The sequence below is a fragment of the Colias philodice genome, chromosome 8 (assembly GCF_061535455.1).
Source record: "Colias philodice isolate Cphi_HAF_F1 chromosome 8, ilColPhil1 Martin Lab GWU primary, whole genome shotgun sequence".
NCBI classification, from domain to species: domain Eukaryota; kingdom Metazoa; phylum Arthropoda; class Insecta; order Lepidoptera; family Pieridae; genus Colias; species Colias philodice.
This window is the reverse complement of record NC_143093.1, coordinates 10,095,325-10,116,828: the sequence shown is the minus strand read 5'-3', so window position 1 is coordinate 10,116,828 and position 21,504 is coordinate 10,095,325. Positions and strand designations below refer to the sequence as shown.

The window sequence follows — 21,504 nt, the reverse complement described above, 5'->3', positions numbered from 1 at the left end:
ATACAATTATCCATACATGTTCGGTTAGGGTTGTCAAAAGTAATGAAGCGGGAAGAGCTTATTATATAACGATTAACGACGGAAGGGTCAACATTTGATACATTTGTATTTACTAACCCTTTGTGTGTTTTGTTCTTGGTGCTTAAGATTTATTTGCAAGTTCAACATCGATTGCATAGAACGTTGTTTTGTTAATTGTATAACCCTTTAAATTTATTTCGCTAGTTGTATGTACCCTCATAAGAAAATTATACTTACATATCAACCCTGTACAGTAAAGCTGCTTTTATATAACTACAAATTAGTTAATGTTATTGCCAGCTTAAGAAACTAAATAAAAAAATGTGTGCGGGTACTAGTGTACACACGTAAGAAGTGAAACTTCTTTGACCTTATTTTCCAAAAAATAATTTACTATAATATGCAACTTTACAGAAATACTCACGCGTGGTAGTTGTAAAATGTTACTTACACTAAATTTTTTTCCAACCCCGATAAAGAAGTTTCACTTCAAAAATACTTCTCTTCGTATGTAACTTTAATACGTCATAATTTATCAATTTTAAATAACACTCACCTCATTGCTAAATCTATTTCCATAAAACATACTTGCAAAAAACAAATAATTTGGAAAATCCAAAAGTGCACGCCTCATAATTTTATTTTAATAAATATTTATTAATTATTATTTTTGTTTATTTAATAACAATTAAACCACATCGAATCAGACCCTGAAAAATGAAAGGGTTCTATTCCTGAGCATACTCAAGCGTAAGAGAAAAAAAAAGACTCGATTAGTAAAGTATTTCGGTCGCTATCGTGTTAACAAGAAAAAGGATCCGCACATACAGACACACGGACGTCCAAGACAGAACTTTTTTAAACTGTTTTTTAACTAGTTTAAATAACAAAAATGACATCAAAAATATCATGAACGTTAAAAATAGTGTTTTTTCTTAATATGTGTGTGTATGTATTATCTTACAAGTGCAATGTATGATACATAAAGACATTTTAAGTTTGAAAAATCAGATGTTTTGCGCGAAGTGACAGTAGTACCCACCTCAACGCTTCGCTTATGAGGCGTGCAATAACAAAAGATATTCCCAAGCCTGTATGAAAGCAATATAAATTTTAAGGATGAGTGACAGCGAGATATTTTTATTTATATTTACTTACAAAATATACATAACTGCGTCCCATAACACGTTTAATAATGGGAAAATATCACATCACTGTTTTGAAGGTAAATATTGTAGAAAGAACGACTTATATAATGTTTTTTTTATTGTTCAATAAACACATATTATCATACAGAGGGGTTGGAATCAGCTTTGAGGCTGTAAAGGGGCGATTCATCACAACCCCTTGTAGTTTTTCCCCTTTAAAAACAATATACATAACACAAAAAACAGAGTGAAGGAAAATCTCGTCCAAGAAAAAGGAAAAGGAAAAAGTATAATTTTCAGTTTAAAATTTGAAAAAATTTTTTGATCTACGGTCATCCGAATGAAAGGTAAATAGGATCAGGCTAGGAATTTCAAATGTATTGGTAACTGTAAAAAAATTGGTAAGGACAAAGACATACTTTTGCAATCTACTAAAATGTGTGAATTTGCAACAAAACATACCTTACAAAAGATTAAAGATCATATAAAATACACAAACAATGTATGCTGAACAATGGTTTCCACAAAATGTTTTCATTATTTAAATTCTCTAGTATAACTATCACAGATATCTATCTATAATCTCATATATCTATAATCTACCTATAATTAAATGCATGTACCAAAAACTCTAGAAAACATTTTATTTTCTATTCATTTTGGCATCAATATTCGAAACTTCTATCAGTAGAATTGTTATCATATCAAATCATCATCATCACTACCTAAGATCACTACATAGTATAAAACAAAGTCGCTTTCTCTGTCCCTATTTCCCTATGTCCCTTTGTATGCTTAAATCTTTAAAACGGAGTTTGATGCGGTTTTTTTTTAATAGATAGAGTGATTCAAGAGGAAGGTTTTAGTATATAATTTATTAGGTTTTAGACAAAGCGGGCGAAGCCGCGGGCGGTAAGCTAGTAATATCTAATAATGACTCAATACCAAGAAACATATGGATAATCCGCCTTCAAAAGTGCTTCTAACACAAAATTTCATTTCTACAACTTAAGATTTCCCTCAATGAATATACCTATTTTGAATAATATGATTGAATTTCTCCGAAAATAACTAGCACCTGTTTATTCGTTAAGGAAAGAAGTGTCAACGACACGTCACAGTTTTCCTTAAATATGTTTCCGTAAGAGCGAGCGCCCACGAGCAACTTAGTTGCCCGGCAACTATTTTGTCTCTGTCGCTGTCTCCTCGCAAAGTTTTGAACGATGCACTCACGAAAGCGACAGCAACGCAACTTTTTCTTTAAAATTTTCTGCATTTATCAACATGGTTTTCGAAGAGACGGTTGTGGTCTGTGCTCTTGTCCCGCATAGTTCCCATTCCCGTGGGATTTCCGGGATAAAACCTATCCTATGTGTTAATCCAAGTTATCCTCTATATGTGTGCTAAATTTCATTGTAATCGGTTCAGTAGTTTATGCGTGAAAACTGAAAAACCTTTTTATAATATTAGTATAGATATGTAATTGTAATTGAAAAAAGTTCAGTAAATGTGCAGTTCCAACAAAACGAAATAACATATTTTTTATGGCGTCGTTACTAGATTACGTTGCTGAATTTTGTTGAACTGTCAATGTTGCCTATTAAAATGGCTCTACTATAGACAGAAAAACTACTAATAATAACAATAACTTCATTAAAAACAATATAATTAATTATTATTAATTTATTACATAGGTTTGAAGTCGGTGCCAAGCACTAAGCACTTAGTAAAGCCCGTGCACCGACATCAAACCTTTGTAGTAAATAACACATCTAGGTAAATAATATGTAGTAATTAATAATATCAAATCTTTTTTATTTTTTACTTTTCCGTCTTTGAGGTCGGTTGTTTTTAACGAAGTTATTTTTATTTAATATTTTTTAGTGTATTTTTCAACACGAATCAAACGAGCCCAAACTCGATAAAGTTGAGTCAATATATTACTAAGTTCCTATGGCCACCTTCCGATTCCATCATCAAATCAGCTCTATGTCATAATAATGTTTCATCGCTATCCAATTTACATACGTATACAAAATTTCAGCTCAATCGGTTACTTGGAAATGAATCAAAGTTACTTGGTACATTTCAATTAAGTCATCGAGATCAGACAAAAATGCTCACAAAATAAAAACTACTGGGCTTATCCGAATAAAATTTATGGGACCAATTCCACACCATTCCGCATCAAACTAAAAAAGAATCACGTAAACCGGTTCAAAAACCTCCGAGTAATCGGTGTACATACATAAAAAAATATACCGGCAGAATTGATAACCTCCTCCTTTTTTTTGAAGTCGGTTAAAAACTACCGAGTACGAGAATAAATACGATGACACAAATACGTACTATCGCTACGCCGGTTACGCGGCAACTGGCCGGCGGCCGCCGACAGGCAACATTTTTGTCGCCGTGCGCGCACTTGCATTGAAACCAATAGATAGGGCGACAGTTGCGTCGCGGGCTTGTCTCCGAACCCGCGGACAAAAAAGTCTCCCGGGAGTTGCGTCGCTACGTACGCGCACTTTCATACTAGCCCATGGCTGGAGAGACAAAATAGTTGCGGAGACAAAATAGTTGCGGAGACAAAGTTGCTCGTGGGCGCTCGCTCTAAGTTGAAGGCCCTTTTCGAATCCATTCTGTTTATTGAACAAAAGAAAATCTGACATTGTTCACATTCTTAAATAATGTTGTTTTGATTGTATTATAATGTAATGCGAAACAAAATACCAAATTATATACTATAACTAGCGGCCCGCCCCGGCTTCGCCCGTGGTACATATGAAAAATAGATGTTGGCCGATTCTCAGACTTACCCGATATGCACAGAAAATTTCATGAGAATCGGTCCACCCGTTTCGGAGGAGTATGCAGACTAACATTGTGACACGAGAATTTTATATATAAGACTAGCGGTCCGCCCCGGCTTCGCCCGTGGTACATATGAAAAATAGATGTTGGCCGATTCTCAGACTTACCCGATATGCACAGAAAATTTCATGAGAATCGGTCCACCCGTTTCGGAGGAGTATGCAGACTAACATTGTGACACGAGAATTTTATATATATACATACTATAATACTTACTATAATTTAGAAAGAATTGACTGAAGTAAACATAAAGACACATAGTTTATTACGATCAACTCATATATAGAATAATGCTAATAATGGGCTGGACAATTTCGTTTACAATTAATATTACGAAAATTAATTTCACGTGCTTTAATTTGTATTAATGCATAATTTAGCACTATTTTTCCTTTCACAATCAGCCTTTACCATAATTGATTTTGATTTATAATTTCTTGATATATAATAAGTACCTACATGTCATAGAATATATTATATTCAACTAGCAAACCGGGCGAACTCCGTTTTGCCACCAGAGACACCTTTTCTTTGCTATAAACCTAACGGAGCCCGAGACCTTTCCAACGAATGCAAAATCGTGGAAAACGGTTCGTGAGTTCTGGAGTTATAGCGTCAGGAAGGAAAACCCGACTTATTTTTATATAGTAGAAGATATACTGTACAAAACATAAGAATATTATAGAAAACAAAACACAACAAAAATAATACATAACGATCTACCGATCGTATATACATATGAGAAAAACAGTTACTCCACTGGCCTCCCACGTAATTGGCGAACTTTGACCCGTCATCAAAAACTCAACACCTCTGAATCTTCAATTTATTGCAGATGACTTAACAATCGTCAAAGCGTCAGTAACCTTGGCACGGTTGGCGTTTTGTTTCACTCACGCTAGTCTTGAATAAGAGAAGACGGTGTTGTCTTTATTTTGCGACACAAGCACGTGGATAATGTAAGGGTGGTTGCAGACGAAGAGTTTTAGTGTTGGGTGTTAATTAATTGACAAGCGTTTTATAATTGGGCTTTATGCAGCTAATTTTATAGCTCATAAGTGCTACTAGTAAGACATATTATATATAAAGGAAGATGAAGAAATTTAATTGACGTAATGTAATACATCGATTTAGACGTGATTATTACTGAAAAAATGCTGTGTATACTAAAAGTATTTCTGGGATTTTTTGATATAGTATTGAACATATATTTTTATATACCAATCATTTAGTGTGTGTAACTACCGTAAAAGCAAATAAAACGGACCTCGGCATTAAAAAAATACAATCACATCTTACTACGTTACAAAAAGCAGAAATAATACCATAAATATGTAAGAAAAATATTTATATGTAACAAATACACAGCTAATCAACCAATGAGTAATAATTTCTTCTTTTTCTTTTCTCTATAAATCAGATTGTACCGTAAACATTTCTCTTAGATTTTCGTGGAAGCCTTTTGAACACGACTTCACGTGAACAACTTTGAAGGTATTAATCGCAATTCCCGGAAGTCATGAAGAATGAAAGCGATACGCAAGAACCAAGAAATCGACGTCATGTGACAAGTGGTCGATTATAGCTCTCACTCTCATGAGCCCTGTGTACTTGCAAATGTATCGAATGGGATTTATTTTTGATGTGAAACATCTATAGGCTCACTTGTAAACCGAATTGTTGACGTGGCGACGCTTGCCATGGCGACGGGTCGCCACGCTATACACATCTATAGGCTCACTTGTAAACCGAACGATGTTTCACATCTGCCAGGCGTCCCATGACGGCTCACATTTTTTTTATGAGCCAAACCGTTATGTAAAAATATAAATCTAGATATATGTATTGTATTTGAATGTTTAATGATGGCTCTACTAATTACAGGTGAGAATAATTATTTTTATATCTTAATTGATATGAACGCTAGAAGCTTAGTAGGTAATTATTAACACGTTTTATGTTAAATGTAAAAAAAATGTGTGCGTGTACTAGTGTATACACGTAAGAAGTGAAACTTCTGACCTTATTTTTAAAAAAATAATTTACTATATGCAACTTTACAGAAATACGTCAATCACGCGTGGTAGGGATAAGAAAAAGAGGGCTCGTAACGGAAAAATGTCACGCGTAACGAAAAAAAGTTACACTAAATTTTTTTCCAACCCCGATAAAGAAGTTTCACTTCATAAATATTAGAATTTTTCTGTGTAATATTATGAGATGATGATTATAACATATAAATTTGGGTTTCTCATAGCGTTTAAAAAATATAACCTTTTCTAACACAACGTTCGTTTGCAATAAGCCTAAAGTCACATGACAATAGCTGACAAACTAGGCTATTCAAACCCTAACAATGTATTCCGAAACAACAAAATTCTTTCTTTTTTAATAACGTCTGCTTACAAATTCGTTACGAATATAGATGAACGTTTTTTTGTAAAATTTGAACTATTTATTACATTCTCGTTCTATATTCTTCTTTTAATTAAAGAAGAAGATAAGATATATTATGATAAGCTCCTTAAAAGAAGCTGATATCTCATTTTATGCTTGTTAGACAGAACGCATGAATGATTTGTATGCAGAAATGTTCGAGCTAAAAGTTAAAACCACAGTTAAAACCATCTCTTCTTATGTCTACATAGTTAGTACTTCTTCTTCATCTTTGTTTATGGCTCCACCCAATAAATTGACAACGTAGTACATTGAGTCTTTTCCTGAATTCTGTCAATATTTTCGAGAAAAAAAACATACGAAGATTAATTATAAAACGAATTAAAATTTAAACGAATACATCCCATTTATTCATATGAGTACATAATACAAATTGCTAATGATACTTGCTTTAAATCATACACACTATACAGTGTGTCCCACTATTGGTATATTAAGCTCAAAGGAGGTTATAGTTTTGCATACGCTGAGTTCGTAAAAAATACTTTTAAAATTCCAGACGCATTTTTTTTTCAAATAGATGAATTCTTAAAACTCTATGTGTACACCCATAACAAGCAACCCGCCCAACTTCGCCACCAGCACGTGAGCTATCGTTTAAGATTATGTTTTCAAAGACAAAATGCTCATATTAGCGAAGCGGTATATATGTCGATTGCGCGAAGCTAGAGAAGAAAACATAGATTTTCAGGAAAAATTTAGCAAAAAATTTTTGACGTAATTTTGTTGTCTTATATACAAGCGACTATACACGACCGCCTGTTGTGCTCAAGTATTTTTTTCGTGATCAGTGTATGCAAAACTACAAGTTCTTTCGCGCTTAGTATACCAATAGTGGGTCAGCCTGTATATACCTAACATAATATCTATTCTCACAACCACAAAAATAGATGAACAACACATAATTGCCAGCTCTATAGTCTATAACGACCATCAAGTCCCATTTAAATCTATCGGTCTAATAATATGTGTGGTATTGTAAATCACAGCGTTAGACTAGTCCATTAGTCAGAGTAGGAATATATTGAAGCAACGATGCAATGCACAGAGCAATTACAAACAGAGATAATTTGTCTTCAAAGGACGGAATCGCACGTTAATTGATACGCAAACAACGTCAAAACTCGTAGGAAATGCGGATTATAGTGTTTGGTTTGATATTTACTTATAAATTAGGCAAAAGCAAAGTTTAGGTATGCTTTCAAGCGCATTTAAGAGATAAATTGAACGCGGTAGTAGCTCAATTTTAAGGAATAAGCCGGGCTTATATCAAATGAGTACACAATAAAAATGTATAAAATATTTATTTTTTTACACTGTGAGTCCGCACTACAAATAATATTATATTTTATAATAGACTTCTATTCCTTAATTGCAAAAATCATCATCATTTTATCATCTACAGTATCTCATAGAAAACTAAAATGTGTGTGTTTCTACTTTTAATTACTCTGACCTGAATTATCTTGCTATAATGAAACGATTATCGCTTCTTCAACATGTTGAACAACATTGTATACAATAAGAATTATTATTCTAATCATTTAATTTTAATGATTTGCGAATTGACGAATGATAAATTATGAATAAATTTAACGGAAATTAATGACTATAAGCAAAAAAAAAAAACAATTTTCAAAAGAAAATATTTTGAGGGAAGCATATGTCCATTTTTTTATCGAGTACTTATTAATTTTGAGAGTATGAAACAAGCGAACATAATATCAATACGAAGGTATTCTACATATTACTTGTATAATACATATTACTTAATGAAAAGAAATCTAAAGAAACTGGAAGGTGCAGATCACAATATTAAATATGTCAAAAACAACAAATTAATATATAGATGACCATTATAATTAAATCTCTCTATCTAATTACTCTATGCATCTAAGTTTCAAAATACAGTTCCAAGCGTCAGTATATTAAGTTATGACACTTGACTTTACTTGATAGTTACTGTTTAGTTAAGCCAATATATTATATAGTGGTTGCTGGTTTATACGAAGTGAACCGAATTTAATCATTAGTTTGACAGTTGAACCCGTATATTGGTCAAATGTTGGATGAAATTCTGTATATCTTAAGTATTTTACAATTTAATATTCTTTTCATTTCTCATTATAGAGGTATCAGGCTATGAAACTGTATGTACCTACACATTAATTAATTTTAGATAATTAAATATTTATACCAAAATTGAGTAACTAAGGTAGGTTCATCAAAAAAATTAAAACTAAAACACGTCTCTTATATCCGTGCTCATATATTTTTTATTTTATTCGGTGTATATTTAATTCAGAATTCATTAATAAATTAAACTTTATTTAGGTATACTAATTTAATATTGGCACACCAAGATGCCCAGATCTTAATAAAAATAAGTGCAGAAATTCGTAGCCTATTTTTTTATCCAAAAAAACAGCAAGTAAATCCGCGGACTGTAAAATAAATATACGCAAATTCATAAATTATTTCAATTTCGTATTGGAAAAAATAATTGCCAGAGCTATGTGAACATTTTTAACGAGGAGTTTTCTAATAATCTTCAAGATTTAACGTCATTTAAGTTAGAAGCTTGACTGGTTTATTCGATTTCATAGGTGATTATCAGACACAGAGTAGTTAGTAACAGAGGCTTTACTTTTTTATTATTTTATCGTTTGTTTATTCATTTTGTATAAAATAAATAATTATTATGCTTTGGCATAAATGACATGGATGAGGAACAAACTAAAAGGTTTCATATAAAATATACTGCACTCTATATTTTAATTTAAAACTATAAAACAATTATATAAGCATTAAATGACATTTATATACTTTTAAAAACGCATATCATAATTCAATATACCAACCAGACCAAAAATATAATAAAAAGTTATATAAAATAATCAACATATCTCGCTCTGTGTTTCATTACTCTGTAACCACCTTGTAATGAGCGTAGAGGGCTCAGTCAAACACTTATCAATTAAAGCTATAGGCCTAACGATTTACAAACATTCATTTATAATTAATTAACATCTCTAAATAGGGGTTTGCACATTCACACATAGTACAGATAGTTTTAACGTTTTTGTAACACCAATTAGGAATAAGGTAGAGAATTTGGATACGCGTAGCGAATAATAAATTATTTTGATGTCCAAAATATCTACCTTTGTTGTAATAGAAAATGTAAAGCTGAGGAGTTTGTTGGTATGAACTCGCTTATCTCAAGAACTTTCTCAGGACAAATTTTACAAACCTTCTTGTTAATTAGGTATTCGCCTTTTTTTTCTGAGGATTCATTTTGAAAATTCTTTCACCATTGTAACTAATTAAAGTGTGAATAAACAGATCTCATCTTACTTATACTTACACCGTTTTTCCTTGACCACCAGGTTGTCTGGAAGTGATCGCTGTCTTAGCGATAAGACCGCCTGTTGTGCTCAACTGTGTCTATTTCTTTTATATATTTACTTTAGTAATTTTTATTTCTTGGTGCACAATAAAGTATTTTTGTTTGTTTGTTTGATCTCAGAATCATATTATTTTCAAATTAATTAAGACACATCTACCAAACTGCAATTAGCCACCACGCTGACACGTTATTTTTCTTATGTTTTTAGAAACTTGTCTCTATAACTATAAAAAAGGCAAAAGAAGAAAGAAATGAAATTATCCTTCCTAAACAATAATAGCATAATAACGTGATATGATAAAAGAAGCAATACATTATTATATTTCCGAGAAACGCGGGAAAACTGACAATGATGATTGACATCTGTCAAATATTGTGAGAATTTCTGCCATCATAAAGCGCGTCACACTCGGTGAAGATACTATAATATAAAAGATCTCTAATATAAAATATTACAGTATCTTAAGGTAACCGGTATCAGCGTTCTGACCATCATTTTTCTTTTTGTCATTGCGTACTAAGACCCCTGTAGAACCGCCATCTTGTTACAAACGACCCGAAACACTGACACAAAATTTCGGGTCATTTGTAACAGGATGGCGATTTTGTGTGCTTTTACTACGTTTATAATATAAACGGTTTTGGTGTGTTTTAGACCGCCTTCTTGGTACAGTGGTTGACGCATGAGCGTAGACCGAGGGGTTCTAGGTTCGATTCCCGGTGGAGACGAAGAAAAAAAAATGACTCAGTCTGGCAGGACACAGAAGGCTGATCACCTACTTGTCCCTTAAGAAAATCGATCAGTGCAGAAACTGATGTATAATGCATTTACCCCTTACCCCAATAGGGGACACGGGACATCACTTTTTTTGGGTGTTTTAAATTATGGAATAGTTAATATATTATTGTACCTACATAGGTTTATAGAACTGAATATAGAGATTAGGTTTAGATATATCTTTTCTTATACCGATACGTAATAAGGAATCCTTCTGTGCCTTGATCTGAAATATTATTATAATTTCGAATTATTAATATCTATTCATTATACATAAATGAAATAAAAAGATGTACTATGTAACCTTTTGTAAATAGTTTCGAAAGTGAATTTTACAATAATTTTGCCATTTTCCAAATCGCTTACACTCGTATCAAAGACACACCTTTAATTTCGGCAGCATTGTTCAGACCCCTTTTTATAATTATTATAAACAAGCTACTATTAAGTAACAATTCATTAATGTCCCTGCATCATTCCAGTAACGATGGGTAAAGAGAATTTGAAAAAAACAATGGCATACTAATTAGTACACTCTTTTTAACGACTTTTAAGAATTATTGTAAGTGAAGAGTGTTTTTGCGTACTCTTCTAAATGTGTATTACTAGATTTCCGCCCGCGGCTTCGCCCGCGTTTTCAAAGGAAAACCCGCATAGTTCCCATTCCCGTGGGATTTCCGGGATAAAAGTTTTTGTTAATCCAAGTTACCCTCTATATGTGTGCTAAATTTCATTGTAATCGGTTCAGTAGTATTTGCGTGAAAGAGTAACAAACGCACACACACACACATCCTCAAATTTCGAATTTATAATATTAGTAGGATTTATTAGATTCCATTTTTATAGATGTGCGCTATAATATTATATCAAATGATTTTCTTGTCTTCGCGCCGCAGCGTATTTCCAAACTATACATAGCCAGAACGCAACCATAGGAAACTGCTCGTGTATACTTTGTAATGCTGTTTTTAAGTTTGTTATTACAATATATACACGAATTTTGCGTACTGATCGTGTATACTTTGTAAAGCGGATGCTTGCTTCTTCTTTCCAAACTATACACGATCAGTACGCAAAATATGTATACCTAACTAAATATAGCTAACACCACTTACGCTTGAGCGAAATAATAAATATATAGGCAATCAAAGACTTGTACAGCTATATCTATCTACTTTTATTCTTCTTGATTGATTCAGTAAAATATGGAATAAAAATATTATTAGGTAAGCTTAGAAAAATAAATAGGTAACAGATATAAGGGTTACCTATGGGTTAGGACTTAGGTTAGGTTCGTGTTTTTTTTAACTACACAAAAATAGGAGCCCCGTGAAGCGGGACTCCGTCGCCTCGCAAGTCGCAACCGTCTTCTTCTGGACTTATTAGATTCTTACATTTTAGCACTATTGTCAATTGTAAGTCGTGCAGTATAGTCGGGAACGAAGACACAAGCATCCTCGATACAAAAAATATACGATCAGTACGCAACATTATATACACAATACACATGCATTTTAATAATAGATTTCAAAACAGCAATACAATAATATAAACGCGAGCAATGGAGAGACGCCGCGCTTACTCCGAAACATACACGATTAGTCCGCATGCGTACTGGCGCTGTATGTTTTGGAGCGCTATTCTTACTTACTTCACTACAAAGTATACGCGAGTATTTGCAAGTATTTGCGTACTGCTGTTGTATAGATTGGAAGAACTTTGTAAAAAAGTTATTTCCAAACTATACGTGATTAGTTTCACACCGTTGCGTACTGGCCTTTTATAGTTTGGAAAGACGCCGCGCCGCATTCTAAAATAATTTAATTTTAGTTACTAAGCGAAATATCAACATTTCATTAAAATCTGGTCAGCCATTTTAGAGTCACCCTTTTTTATAAGTAATCTAATTAATAGGTATTGTTTGTTATTTTTAAATTGTTCAATGACCAATAAAATCTTTTTGCGATATTTTCGAAAATGTGTTTTATTTGTATCTATAAAATATCAATTTATTATAGATTTCTTAATAAAAAAAAATAATATTGCAACTAAAAATATTCTATTTCACACATAAAAAGAGAAACATAGAAACCGACATTCCGTTTTAATCCAGCATATTGGGAACGGGGATGAAATTTTTCAAATGTCACGTTGAGTTAGACAAATATCAGCAAAGCTCTATTATCGTATAGGAGCTACCAACGTTGACAAGTGAGCATTTTAGTATAGTTGGTTCTTTGATATACTGTTCCTCTTGCTATTTCGGTTAGAGTCCGGGCTGTCTGGTTGGTCGCAGTGGTTGCGTTTTTTAGTGCGCATCTCATCTGCACAGGATAATTTCCTTAATTTAAAGTCATTTTTTAACGCGTAATTTTTAATATTTTACCTTTAGATAGATCCATTAGACATAATTTTTTTATTGCAAGACGTTTTTTTCGTTGTTAAATAGGTGCCAGACGCAATTTTTTATTTCGTTTTTATAAAAAATTCAAATTATTTTAGAATGTCTGTAAATTTCATATTATGTTCTTCAAACATAATATAATCTAAAATTAATTAGCCAGACGCTAATTCGATTGTTAAGTATTAAATAATGTGTATAAATAAAAAAAAGTAATGAAGCATGCAGCTCATCAGCTAGTGTATTTTAACTATGCGACAGGAAATAATTGCAAGAATACAATATTATTTACACTTGTTCTTATAAATAAAAGCTAAAATGAAAAAAAATAAACATAAAAGTGAAAAATAAATTAAAGTTACCATACATTGAAAAGAATGGAATAAAAACTTTATCAATGAAGGTTAAACAATTACATTGTTAAATTTAAAAAGCCATCTTCATAATCATCATCATCATCATCTTTCCTCACACTGTCAGAATTATTTATGTTATCGTCTAAGGAATTGTTATTGTTTTCCAATATTCCATCATCTGTAAACAACTAGAAAGTTTGTTTCAATTGTGGTTTCAATATTGATGTACACACATACACACACACAACACACACACACCACACCACACACGACACACACACGTGAACACACACACACTCGCATGTTTAAGTTTGTATTGAATTTAACTAAAGTAGTTAGCATGAATTTATATAGGTATACTAGCGGTCCACCCCGGCTTCGCCCGTATGGTACCTACATGTAAACTATCCTATCTCTCAAGTTGGATCGAACTGCACATGGTGTGCGAATTTTATTAGAATCGGTTAAGTGGTTTAGGAGTCCATTGAGGACAAACATTATGACACGAGATTTATGTATATATATTGTATATGTTAAGAATTAAGATTAATGAATTAATATTGTTATCATCATCACTACATAGTATAAAACAAAGTCGCTTTCTCTGTCCCTATGTCTCTTTAAATCTTTGAAACTACGCAACGGATTTTAATGTGTTTTTTTTAAATAGATAGAGTGATTCAAGTGGGGGGTTTATATGTATAATGTATAATAACAATGTATAATAACATCCATTAAATAGTGGAGAAGTACTGTTATTTTTGAGGTTTCTAATGTGATTTCGTAAATAATTATATTTTTTCCACTTACAGTGCAAACGCAGGCACCCTACGAGTTTTATCAAAATAATGTACTAACTATAGTACACATTGAAAAGGTCTACAGAAAAGTCCGTGATGGTATATGTCTATCTCTTATGGATAACCCACAATAACTTTTTTTGTCATTTACTTTTTACGACAAATAATGGCTAATTTTCGACGCGATTTTAACCAATTTATGCTGTATTAATCCTTAACCAATTAAAGACCTTGAATACATTGTTCATTTAATATAGATCTATATGGCCCTTTACACCGTATGATTTAAGTGAATATTTTCGAAGATATTTCAGATTTAAAAATTGCGGGACGTAGCGTTTGCGGCGGTACCAGCCGGCCGCCCGGCTATATATTTTATACCCGTGCGAAGCCGGAGCGGGCCGCTATGTTTTTATATTCAACGTTCACAGTTTTTCTGTAGTGTATTTAGTATGAGCATTGCACCTGTGCGAAGCCAGGGCCGGGCGGGTCGCTAGTTAATATTAGATATTATATATTAGAAAATTTAACTTGTATTGGCAACACTGTATTTTGTCTGTGGTTCTTTTTCTTCTTGTACGCGGTGTGTAATGTGTGGTATTAGGCAATGTGCTATTGGAAACAATATAAATAAGTTTATGTAATCGCTGTTTTCATTTAAACCCATAACTTAATAGTTAAGTAATAAAAAAATTGTTTTGTATAGAAGATTGTTGATGTATACCCTAATAGTTTATTTTTTAGCCTAAGGAATAAAATGTACCAATGGAAGGTACTTGTTCCCACAACACAGGGAATCCTAGAGTAGGGACAATTCAATTTCTATGTATCTTATATTTTCGAAAAAAAAAGTTATTTTTTATTGTTATTTAATTTTCGCGGCCGACCCTTTCTATCTCTCTTGCACTTTAAACTATCTCTCCATCACATCACACAATCATCAAATTGTTATACTTACTTACTTTCACTACGTTTTTATTTGTACATATTTAATACTTAACAATCGAATTAGCGTCTGGCTAATTAATTTTAGATTATATTATGTTTGAAGAACATAATATGAAATTTACAGACATTCTAAAATAATTTGAATTTTTTATAAAAACGAAATAAAAAATTGCGTCTGGCACCTATTTAACAACGAAAAAAACGTCTTGCAATAAAAAAATTATGTCTAATGGATCTATCTAAAGGCAAAATATTAAAAATTACGCGTTAAAAAATGACTTTAAATTAAGGAAATTATCCTGTGCAGATGAGATGCGCACTAAAAAACGCAACCACTGCGACCAGCCAGACAGCCCGGACTCTAACCGAAATAGCAAGAGGAACAGTATATCAAAAAACCAACTATACTAAAATGACTTTTTTTTTAACGTTAATAGCTCCCGTACCACGGTGTTTTCCATCGAGATATATGTACTAGTACATAATTATATCTCGATGGTGTTTTCACTTTTGAATTATTCTAGTATTAGTCCAGGATCGTCGCCCATTTTTGCACGTGATTACTGATTACTATCAAGCTAATTTTCCGTGAGTAGCTTTATTTTGATGAGATTTCAGTTAGTAAATTTAGTTAGTAATAAATATTTGAGAACCATCAAATCAACACATTTTATCCTTGTTACCTCTCAAATTATTGGGCGTCTCATCAAAATAAAGCTATACTCACGGAAAATTAGCTTGATAGTAATCAAGTGCAAAAATGGGCGATGGATCCTGAACTATATTGTGTAAAATATTGTTATTTATTACTTAACAGGGAACATTTATATTTAGTGTATCTCTTATGAAAGTTTTTAGGATAATCAATTAATGGTTGAAAGTAATAATAACTGTTATGTATAATCAAAAGATATTATTAGCATTATCATTTATTTAAAAACTGTTTGATAAGAAAAATAGTTGTTGGATTTCCTTGTATTTTCATCTAACATTTAAGTAAGAAAATAAAACAAAAAACATTATTATTGGAGGTGCTGGGATTTGAACCCAGGACTTTCAGCATGCGAAGCAGACACTCTACCACTGAGTTACACCCCCGATATTAAGACATGTGAAATTATCCTTATATTGTTGACATCCTAAAGCACCACCTATAAAAGACATTGAACTTTCGGAAAATCGTAGGAGGTATCGAGCGAGTACGATAAGATGGTTGGTGCAAAGTTTAAATTAGGTGTGTTTTTTATATTTATATTAAAAATAAAAACATTGTATTATATAGGTAATAGTTTATGTATGTAGAAATACTTTGTTTTTTGAAGACAATTTTTCGTCATGATCTTTAGATCATAATTGAATGCCATAAAACCAAAAATATCAAATTTTAAGCTATTGCATCGCGGGCCTTGAGCACATGAGTACGTCTTTCTACTCATGTGCCTTGAGCGCGGGGACCGAATCCAGAAATTTAGTCACAAAAACCACACGCTCCCCACTCCGACGGGCGCGGAGGTGTGGCTTGAAGTCATAGCATGCAATAGCTTTACCGCGGCAGTCCCCGAGTGCCACACGTCTTTTTTTTGTTTTATGCCATTCAAATGCTTTATAAATACATTTATAAAGAATGATTGTTGTTTACTGAATTATAATTGTTTACTGTTATAAAAATGACATTAACTACTTAATAATTTTTCAAACCATTTCAAATATCGTTTCTACCATTTTTTGGTAGAAAATTCTAGTGAATATTATCAGTTGAATTTACTATCAATCCGTCGAACCCCATCTGTTCCTACATACAAACACTAAACATTCAAAACTAATTTGAGATCGGAAAGAGGAACTTTATTCCCTCCGTTTTACGATGTTCCTTATAGAGACAATCAAATTCTAAGAATACCGACGTCAAGGAATGTTGAACTGTTGTCGTAAAGAGAGGAAAAACTTCGGCCGAGCGTTGTGCCGAGGTTCGAGGTGCGAGGGAGGTACGGAGGCGATTCTAGTATCAGAAATGATTAGCGATGGTTAATAAGTGAGTGATTAGTCTATGACATATACTTTGAATTAATAATTTAATAAATAAGGTAAGTATATTTGACCGTAAGGAAAGAAAAGAAGTAAGAATTATTATACAAAAATTACATCATAAAATTGTGTACACAGTTACGAATGTTCATGTTATCTGAGTACCTATTTGCTTATCGGTACTTCTTATCATCATAATATTTTCATTTGAATCAAGTTTCAGAACAAATCCTTAATCTCATAACTTGCACGGGCCTCATTAGAAGAATCTCATGGACTCGAACTATGGGACTCGACGTTTGTAAAACACTTCTCTTTCAGAAGGGACGAGTTTTTTAATGCTGAGCGAAATGGGGAAATTACGCGTGAATCGTACAGATGAACCGACCGTGAACTTGCGATTGAAATGTTCTGTTTTTATTTGTATTCTATTATTGGATCTGTATTTTTGTGCTTTGAGTGTTTTGTTGTGGTACTCAAAAAGTATTAGACGAACTTCGGTAAGTTTTCACAAGTGTAAAGCTACATTATTCCTTATTATTACCTATAAAACATTTTAAATGAGTCTTTATTTATTAAATAATCTCTTAAGGGTTGAAACAAGCAATTAAGGTTTTTCACCTATGCTTTTAGCGAATAAAACCGGTAGGCAGATGGGAGCTTTAAAGTTATTTATATGTTGTGTTAATAATAGTATCAAATGTATATAAAAACACAATATACTTATTGATCATACATTATTCAAATTCTAATCTTCAGAAAATCAGTTTAGTTAAATTAAAACATTCTAAATTCACACTACCACTTTAAAGCATTCTCGATAAAAATAAAATTTATCGCTTTCAATGTTTTGCAGTAATTTAATAAAATGAGTCCAGTTATCAGCAGAATCTAAGTCAGTAAAGTTGTTACCGAGTCTGTTATCTTGAACTCGTTCGACTAATCGCTGAAAGCTACCGTTAAAGGTGGAAATTCTGGATATTGAGGCCATTAAATGCTAGGTTAAAATTTATAGGAAAAGTTTTGTGGATAGTTTTAATGTTGTTTGGAATTAAATAAGCATTTTATTAAAGTGAAACTTTTATTACATCGTCTCAAACTTTTTGGTCTGTGTAGCGCATGTCGCGTGTATCGCGGCTGCCGAGTAGGTATACCTACTCGGCAGCCGACCGTCACGCGACATGCGCTACACAAAGCAGTGTTCGGAACCGTTCGAACAGTTTCACGAAACCACACAACATTTTTTTTTATGAAACTAATAAAATTAAAAAAAAAAGACGTGTGGCACTCGGGGACTGCCGCGGTAAAGCTATTGCATAGCGTGGCTAAACTGCCTTCAAGCCACACCTCCGCGCCTGTCGGAGTGGGGAGCGTGAGGTTTTTCGTTACGGAATTTCTGGATTCGGTCCCCGCGCTCAAGGCAGGCGATAGAAGCTATGCAATAGCTTAAAAATAAATGAAAAATATCAATTACATTTAACAATGCTTATCTACATTGTATCACATGATAACTAATGATTTTATTTCATCAGTAATGTATGACGAAGGATTTAATGTTCCTTTATTGAAGCATCATTTTCATCTTTGACGTGAAAAATGTTAAGAAGACGCGACTGAAGAAGAAGAAGATACCACTTTCACACTGAAAAAGTTATCAAATCTCCTGTAGAGCCAAGCTCTACGCCTCTTAACTCTATCACCCATTACAAACTCTACGTCTTAGTAAAATACGTGTATTATTTATAAATCCACTGTTTTCGTGGCCCCAAATCAAACTGAAACCAGAAACTTGGGGCCAATTAAAAGTTTTTAACAATTAACTGGTGGCAATGACGTTTTGTTCGCAGCAACTCCGCGCTCGCTTCCGCGAAGCTTTTTATAAGTTTAAACGATTCCAGGCGTTTCATTAACGGTTTGTGCATACGTTATGTAAAAATGTGTGTGTGTTAACTGAATTATAATAATATGTTTAGACGAAATACCTACTTCTATGGTTATGTTTATTCATTATTGTGTATGCTTATGTCCCTGAAAAGAAAAGTGTTATATCGTAAGGAGGATATGGTTTTTGATATTCTTTTTAGTATATTTATTTACGAAATATTTTGGAAAATATATTAGCACCGTTGTTGTATACTGTAGAATAATGAATCTGTTGACTTTATTTTTAAGCTATTTATTGTATACTAGCTGTTCTCCCCGGAAAACCGCGGAAGAACGCGCTAATCTCAGGAACTACTGGTCCGATTTGAAAAATACTTTCGGTATTAGATAGCCCATAGAAATCTAAATAACAAGACACATAGAAGTGCTCTAATGTCATAATTCGTATGAAAACCGCTGTCGCCAAAATCAACACATTCAAACCGAAAGCTAAACAGTACACACAAGTAAACTATGCCTTTTATTGGACAGCTTGATTTTAGTGAAAACTAACTTATCTATTAAATTAAGCTTTTGAATATGTATCCTAACGCACGAATTTACGGTTTATTTTAGAATAACATCCCTAAGTATATGAGACTTTTTGCTCCAATACGAACAAACGTGATAATAAGAATGGTCGATTGTGTCATTCATTGTTATTTCGATTACTATGGTGACACTCGTAATACTTGTAAATATTCTATAATTTTAAGGAAAAACGGCATTATTTCTAAAAAAATATATTTTCCGATGAAATATTATTCCTTTATAAGTATAATTACAACTTGTGGAAGAATTTTCGCAATGGGAATTGCTGAAACACACCATGTATACACTCATACGTCTCCAGAGCAACTGAACAGTGACGAATGCACTGGTGATGTGCAAATCACCTGAGTGGCGACAAGGTCACGCACGCTTACGACTTCTAGTGTCTTGTTATTTAGATTTCTATGAGATAGCCCATTTATCGAGGAAGGCTATAGGCTATATCATCACGCTAAGACTAACAGGAGCGGAGAAATGCAGGTAAAACTGCAGGGCACAGCTAGTAAGTTATAATGGTAGGTTTTAAAAATGTAAATTGTGGTAAGTATATTAAACTAACGAGGACTCACTATCCACAATGTAATGCATGTCAAACACTCTCAATTTAGCAAAATTAGATATTCAGAACAGGACACACGTACAAAATAAATTACCCACCTAGTAGCGTTTGATCCCGTTTAAATTCACCACTAGTCGGGACAGCCGGGATTGGCCCGGATTATCCCAAATCCCGGGATGTCACCGCTCGGTGGCTTATCCGGGAAAATATTTTTCCGTCGAAAATATTGTTACATTTTTGCGTGGACCAAATTAAAGTGTAGTTTTGAGTGTTAGAAATTAGAATCGGACTGTGGGAGTGTGACGTCATTTTATTGCACGCCTCATAAGCGAAGCGTTGAGGTGGGTACTACTGTCACTTCGCGCAAAACATCTGATTTTTCAAACTTAAAATGTCTTTATGTATCATACATTGCACTTGTAAGATAATACATACACACACATATTAAGAAAAAACACTATTTTTAACGTTCATGATATTTTTGATGTCATTTTTGTTATTTAAACTAGTTAAAAAACAGTTTAAAAAAGTTCTGTCTTGGACGTCCGTGTGTCTGTATGTGCGGATCCTTTTTCTTGTGAACACGATAGCGACCGAAATACTTTACTAATCGAGTCTTTTTTGAAGTAAAACTTCTTTAGGCGCGACTAGGCAGTAACTCAGATTTATTTTCTGACGGAAGTAACGCTTACTATAGTCTGCGTAGTTTCCGCCATTTAAAAATAATAATTCTGATTGGTTGTAAGTATATGTCATATACTACACGCTTCTTGACTTATACGCCAGCTAGTGGCAAATATCATAATCAATTAGGATTATTTATTTTCAAATTTTCAAACGGATCAATTGTGAATAGCAAAGTGAATGAAAAATTCAACAGTTTTAAAAACATTATTTTAAATTGCAAAATTTTTTGAAAATCTCTAAATATACTTGTTTATTTATTACTTTTAAAATAAGTAAATTAAAAATAAAAATAAACATGTTGCGGATTATAATCAATCTATTTTAAATATTGCTGAAGACAAAGTAGTATCCATAGCAACAGATATGTATATAGGTTGTCATTCAGTTGAACAAGAAGCATATGTACGCCAACAATTTCATAAAATGTCAGTTATTGATACAGGAGGATCGCCTTATGAAATCATATTAGTTCTTAACAAATTTTACATTATTACAACCAATATTGATGTATCTGATGGCTTAGCCAACGGTTGTGTTGGAAAGTTAGTGTATATTGAACGTGATGACAG

At 32.8% G+C, this 21,504-nt stretch overlaps 1 non-coding gene across 1 annotated transcript; it reads right to left on the bottom strand.

Moving 5' to 3' along the window:
- Nucleotides 1-16,215: 16,215 nt before the first annotated feature.
- TRNAA-CGC (transfer RNA alanine (anticodon CGC)) lies at nt 16,216-16,287 on the bottom strand. Its single transcript has one exon. It is a non-coding gene; the product is annotated as a tRNA-Ala (tRNA).
- Nucleotides 16,288-21,504: the final 5,217 nt, after the last annotated feature.